Raw genomic sequence first — 7,208 nt, forward strand, 5'->3', positions numbered from 1 at the left:
AAGTAGGATTCATCTCAGGTGTGCAAGGATGGTTCAACATAAGAAAATCAATTAATGTAATACACCATATCAACAAATCAAAGAAAAAAATCACATGATCATCTCAATTGATGCAGAGAAGGCATTTGACAACATTCAACATCCTTTCCTGTTGAAAACACTTCAAAGGATAGGAATACAAGGGAATTTCCATAAAATGATAAAGGAAATATATGAAAAAAACACAGATAATATCGTCCTCAATGGGGAAAAACTGAAAACTTTCCCCCTAAGATCAGGAACAAGACAAGGATGTCCACTATCACCACTGTTATTCAACATTGTGTTAGAAGTTCTAGCCAGAGCAATTAGACAAGAAAAAGAAATACAAGGTATCAAAATTGGAAAAGAAGAAGTAAAACTCTCACTGTTTCCAGATGATATGATACTATATGTTGAAAACCCTGAAAAATCCACAGCAAAACTACTAGAGCTAATAAACGAGTACAGCAGAGTGGCAGGTTACAAGATCAACACTCAAAAATCGGTAGTGTTTCTGTACACTAGTAATGAACAGTCTGAGGGGAAATTAGAAACTAATTCCATTTACAATTGCAACTAAAAGAATAAAATACTTAGGAATAAATTTAACTAAAGAGACAAAAGACCTATACAAAGAAAACTACAAGAAACTGTTAAAAGAAATCACAGAAGACCTAAATAGATGGAAGGGCATACCGTGCTCATGGATTGGAAGATTAAATATAGATAAGATGTGAATTCTACCTAAATTGATTTACAGATTCAATGCAATACCAATCAAAATCCCAACAACTTTCTTTTCAGGAACAGAAAAACCAATAAGCAAATTTATCTGGAAGGGCAGGGTGCCCCGAATTGGTAAAAGTATCTTGAGGAAAAAAAACGAAGCTGGAGGTCTCACGCTGCCTGACTTTAAGGCATATTATGAAGCCACAGTGGTCAAAATAGCATGGTACTGGCATAAAGATATATATATTGACCAATGGAATCAAATAAAGTGCTCAGATATAGACCTTCTCATCTATGGACATTTGATCTTGATAAGGCAATCATGCCAACTCACTTGGGACAGAACAGTCTCTTCAATAAATGGTGCCTAGAGAACTGGATATCCATATGCAAAAGAATGAAAGAGGACCCATATCTCACACCCTATACAAAAGTTAACTCAAAATGGATCAAATATCTAAACATTAGGTCTAAGACCATAAAACAGTTAGAGGAAAATGTAGGGAAATAGCTTATAAATCCTATAATTGGAGGCGGTTTTATGGACCTTACACCTAAAGCAAGAGCACTGAAGAAAGAAAGAAAGAAATGGGAGCTCCTAAAAATTAAACACTTTTGTGCATCAAAGAACTTCATCAAGAAAGTAAAAAGACAGCCTACACAATGGGAGACAATATTTGGAAACGACATATCAGATAAAGGTCTAGTATCCAGAATTTATAAAGAGATTGTTCAACTCAACAACAAAAAGACAGCCAATCCAATTACAAAATGGGAAAAAGACTTGAACAGAAACCTCTCAGAAGAAGAAATACAAATGGCCAAAAGGCACATGAAGAGATGCTCAACGTCCCTGGCCATTAGAGAAATGCAAATCCAAACCACAATGAGATATCATCTCACACCCACCAGAATGGCCATTATCAACAAAACAGAAAATGGCAAGTGCTGGAGAGGATGTGGAGAAAGAGGCACACTTATTCACTGTTGGTGGGAATGTCAAATGGTGCAACCGCTGTGGAAGGCTGTTTGGCGGTTCCTCAAAAAGCTGAATATAGAATTGCCATGTGACCCAGCAATACCATTGCTAGGTATCTACTCAGAGGACTTAAGGACAAAGACACAAACGGACACTTGCACACCAATGTTTATAGCAGCATTATTTACAATTGCAAGGAGATGGAAACAGCCAAAATCTCCATCAACAGAAGAGTGGCTAAACAAACTGTGGTATATACATACGATGGAATATTATGCAGCTTTAAGACAGAATAAACTTATGAAGTATGTAACAACATGAATGGACCTAGAGAACATTATGCTGAGTGAGACTAGCCAAAAACTAAAGGACAAATACTGTATGGTCTCACTGATATGAACCGACATTCGAGAATAAACTTGGAATATGTCATTGGTAACAGAGACCATCAGGAGATAGAAATAGGGTAAAATATTGGGTAATTGGAGCTGAAGGGATACGGACTGTGCAACAGGACTGGATACAAAAACTCAGAAATGAACAGCACAATACTACCTAACTGTAATTCAATTATGTTAAAACACTGAATGAAGCTGCATGTGAGAACTATAGAGGGAGGAGGGCTGGGGGCATAAATGAAATCAGAAAGAAAGATAGATGTTAAAGATCTAGATGGTATAATCTAGGAATGCCTAGAGTGTATAATAATAGTGAAATGTACAATGTACAAATTTTAAAAATGTTTTTGCATGAGAAAGAACAAAGGATGTCATTATTGCAGGGTGCTGAAAATAGATAACTAATACTTTAAAATGTCACCTTATGTGTGAGACTAAAGCAAAAAATGTTTGTTACAAAATTTAGATTTTGACTAGAGCATTTCCTAATATAACTCATGTAGATAGTTTGATTGAATGTCATAAGTACTTGGAATCTCAGGTAGCACATGAGATTTTGTTGGTTTGTCCAGAGTGATGCCCCGATGAATCCCAGAGTGATTTGATCAGTGAGTGGAAAAGTATTTGCAAAGTCCCCTTTGGGGAATGGTGAGAAAGGGGGAAAACTCAACTTCCCCAAGTTGAATTCTTGATATTCTCACAAGCAGTGTGGACAACCAAAGCTATAGGCTGAGCCCCCAGTCTTGGGGTTTGTTCACATGAAACTTAACCCCACAAAAGATAGGTCAAGTCTACTTAAAATTTAGGCCTAAGAGTCACCCCCAAGAGAGCCTCTTTTGTTGCTCAGATGTGGCCTCTTTCTCCAGCCAATATGATGAGCAGTCTCACCACCCTCCCCCTCTCTGCGTGGGACATGACTCCCAGGGGTGTGGACCTTCCTGGCAACGTGGGACAGAGATCCTGGAATGAGCTGAGACTCAGCATCAAGGGACTGAGAAAAACCGTAGAATGAGCTGGGAAATAACATCAAGGGATTGAGAAAACCTTCTCGACCAAAGGGGGAAGAGTGAAATGAGATTAAGTGTCAATGGCTGAGAGATTCCAAACAGAGTGGAGAGGTTATCCTGGAGGTTGTTCTTATGCATTAAGTAGATATCACCTTGTTGTTCAAGACGTAGTGGAGAGGCTGGAGGGAATTGCCTGAAAATGTAGTGCTGTGTTCCAGTAGCCATGTTTCTTGATGATGATTGAATAATGATATAGCCTTCACAATGAGACTCTGTGAATGTGAAAACCTTGTGTATGATGCTCCTTTTAGCTACTATATCAACAGAAGAGTAGAACATGTGGAATAAAAATAAATAATAGAGGGAACAAATGTTAAAATAAATTTAGTTTGAAATGCTAGTGGTGAATGAAAGCGAGGGGTAAGGGGTATGGTATGTATAATCTTTTTTTCTCTGTTATCGTTATTTCTTTTTCTGTTGTCTTTTTATTTCTTTTTCTAAATTGATGCAAATGTACTAAGAAATGATGAATATGCAACTATGTGATGATATTAAGAATTACTGATTATATATGTAGAATGGAATGATATCTTAATGTTTTGTTTGTTGTTAATTTTTTAAAATTAATAATAATAAAATAAATAAATAAATAAATTTTTTAAAAAACAGCATGGTAGGGTGGGCCATGGTTACTCAGTGGCAGATTTCTTGCCTGCCATGCTGGAGACCCAAGTTCGATTCCTGGTGCCTACCCATGATAAAACAAAAACAGCATGATACTGGTACAAAGATAGAATCATCCACTAATGGAATCGAATTAAAAGTGCAGAAATAGACCACCAAATCCATGGTCAACTGATTTTTGACAAGGCCCCCAAATCCTCTGAACTGGGGCAAAATTGAAAGAAAGTGGGGAAGAAATGGATATCAATAGCCAAGAGAGTGAAAGAGGACCCCTATCGTACACCCTAGGCTAAATTAACTCAAAGTAGATCAAACACCTAAATATAAGCACTAGCACCTTAAAGCCTCTAGAAGAAAATGTAGGGATACATCTTCAAGACTTAGTAATAGGAGGTAGCTTCCTAAACTTTACACCCAAAGCACAAGCAACAAAAGAAAACATTAGATAAGTGGTAACTCCTCAAAATCAAATGCTTCTGCACCTCTAAAGACTTTGTGAAAAAGATGAAGAGGCAGCCAACTGAATGGGAGAAAATATTTGGAAATCACATATCAGACAAAGATTTGATTTCCTGGATATACAAAGAAATCATACAACTCAACAACAAAAGAACAAGGAACCCAATTATAAAATGGGCTAAAGATATGAATAGACATTTTTCTGAAGAGCAAACACAGATGGCTCAAAAGCATATGAAGAGATGCTCATTTTCACTGGCTATAAGGGAAATGCAGATCAAAACTACAATGAAATACTACTTTACACATATAAGAATGGCTGCTGTTAAACAAACAAGAAACTATAAATGTTGGAGAGGATGTGGAGAAACTGGGATACTTAGGCACTGCTGGTGGGAATGTATAATAGTGCAGCCACTATGGAAGACTGTTTGGCGATTCCTTAGGAAACTAAATATTGAGTTGCCCTATGACCCAGGAACAGCACTACTTGGTATATACCCAGGAGAGCTGAAAGCAATGACATAAACAGACATGTGCACACTGATGTTCATAGCAGCATTATTCACAATCGCCATGGAAACAAACCAAATGCCCATCAACAGATGAATGGAGCAACAAACTGTAGTATATATATACGATGGAATATTATGCAGCAGTAAGACAAAATGACGTCCTGAAGCATATGACAAGATAGATGAGCCTTGAGGACCTAATGCTGAGCGAAATTAGCCAGACACAAAAGGATAGATACTGTATAATTCCACTTTTATGACCAGCATAAAGGTATTAGCAGAAGCTTATAATACAGAATAGAGGGAACTTAGAGATATATAAAACTAAAGATGGGTGAACCGTTAGATAATGAGGTTGAATTCCAGTGTAAGGGAATAGATAGGAGTGAAGGCGAGTCCCTAGTGAGTCTAGAAGTAATATTACCATGTTGAAGATGAATAAAGTTGAAAGGGGTTGTATAGACCTATGTCTCCCACTGACTCACACTAGAAATATGAATTAGTTCTTGCAAGAAATTACTTCAAAGATATGATTCTTGTATAAAGAGGGTTTGAGTACAGGGTACAGAGGGAAAATTGCTACTGCATGCTATGAGCAATGTTCAAAAGGAAACCATCAGCACTACCACAGCAACAGCAGAGGTAAATTATGGAGGGAGGGACAAGAGTTAAGAGGAGGTTTAGATTTCCTATTTGGCGAGGGTGTGCTTATTGGTTTTCTTTCTCTTGGGAACAATGAAATTATCTAAAATTGAGAATGTGGATGGACTGTGGACTTTGTTCCTATACACGATGCCTGATGAATGCAGGTGGCTGAAGGATGCACTGATGGAGAAGTAGATTGGCGAACGATGGTGTATACTTATGAATGAAGGTTGTGCTGCTATAAGAAGGAGCAAAGTCATGAGGTATGCAACGATGTGAATGAACATGTGGGACAGTTGGTGAGATAAAATAACCCAGAAACAAAAGAACAAGAATATTATCCACGTTTAGAAAATACCTATAAGAAAACAGGGGCCTACCTAGCTTGTAAGCTTTTAGAGCAGACACATCAAGTCCTGAGTGGTGATTATTATTTCTGGATTTTGAGAGGCTGTTTTATATATATAATCTGATATTTAGAGATAAAAATGAAGCCAAAAGGTTGGGGTTAAAGTAATTCAGAACATAGGAGTAAGGAAGACAGTCTCTATATTTTAGAACCACACATACTCTTTGAGACTAATGGAAGAAAGTTTTATTTGGTCTGGAACTGAAATTTTCTGTAATGCATAGTCTAATTCAACCTATCTGTATAGCTAATTTGAATCACTGAAACACAAGAAGCACAGAATAAGGAAGAGGTCCTTTAATCCTGTATAGATTATTGTAATGCCTGGAAACATCCTACAGTATATTAAGCAGATAATCCAAAAGTATTGGCAAAGTCCCCTGAGAGAGGGTAATATGGAACTATTAAACCTTACCAACAGAGAATCCTCTTATACTGGGCCAAACTTTAGGAACACCCAAATCAATAGGCCATGCCCTCGATCAGGAGGCTTACTCTTGTGAAGCTTATGTGGGTAGCAGAGAAAGACTATCTATAGGTATGCCTAAGAGTTACTTCTGGAGGACCCCTTTTGTTACTCAGATGTGGTCTCAGTCTCTCTAAGCCCAACTCTGCAAGTGAAATCATTGCCTTCCACCTTACCTATGTGGGACATGACATCCAGGGATGAAAGCCTTCCTGGCGACATGGGAGATGATTCCCAGGGGTGAATCCAGAACTGGTACTGTGGGATCAGCAATTCCATCCTGATCAATAGGGGGAAAAGAAGTGTAATTACTAAAATATCAGTGGCAAAGAGAGTTCAAATAGAGTCAAGAGGCTACTCTGGGGGTTGCTCTTACTCCAGCTTCAGTTAGACATTCCTACCTATCATAACCTGCCAACCCCCCAATCAGGATCATTCCAGCCAATCCTAAAGAACACCTAGGGCAATGTATAAGATTCCACAAGAGGTCCATGCACTAGAGTAACTTTCCAGAAACCTACAATCTCCAATGGATCCCTGGTCCAGATAAGTCCTGAAACCGAGCCCAGCCTTTCCAGAACATCAGATAGTTCCATCTCCCTACCCCATATTGGTGACAGACCCTTCCAATATGAAAAAATTAGAATTGCCATAGCCCAAACCCCCCTAAAGAGAGGGATGGAAAGATCAAAAGTAATGGTGGACTAGCCAAAAACTAAAGGACAAATACTGTATGGTCTCACTGATATGAACCGACATTAGTGAATAAACTTGGAATATGTCATTGGTAACAGAGACCATCAGGAGATAGAAATAGGGTAAGATAATGGGTAATTGGAGCTGAAGGGATACAGACTGTGCAACAGGACTGGATACAAAAACTCAGAAATGGACAG

At 38.1% G+C, this 7,208-nt stretch overlaps 1 protein-coding gene across 1 annotated transcript in view; it reads right to left on the reverse strand.

Moving 5' to 3' along the window:
- KCNG3 (potassium voltage-gated channel modifier subfamily G member 3) overlaps window positions 1-6,594 on the reverse strand; it is a 110,264-nt gene extending 103,670 nt beyond the window's left edge. The window contains exon 1 of the transcript XR_013164638.1: window positions 6,489-6,594. The gene's annotated coding sequence lies outside the window, so the exon portion shown is untranslated. The remainder of the gene's footprint in view (window positions 1-6,488) is intronic.
- Between the last annotated feature and the right edge of the window lie 614 nt (window positions 6,595-7,208).

The sequence above is a fragment of the Tamandua tetradactyla genome, chromosome 17, assembly GCF_023851605.1.
Source record: "Tamandua tetradactyla isolate mTamTet1 chromosome 17, mTamTet1.pri, whole genome shotgun sequence".
NCBI classification, from domain to species: domain Eukaryota; kingdom Metazoa; phylum Chordata; class Mammalia; order Pilosa; family Myrmecophagidae; genus Tamandua; species Tamandua tetradactyla.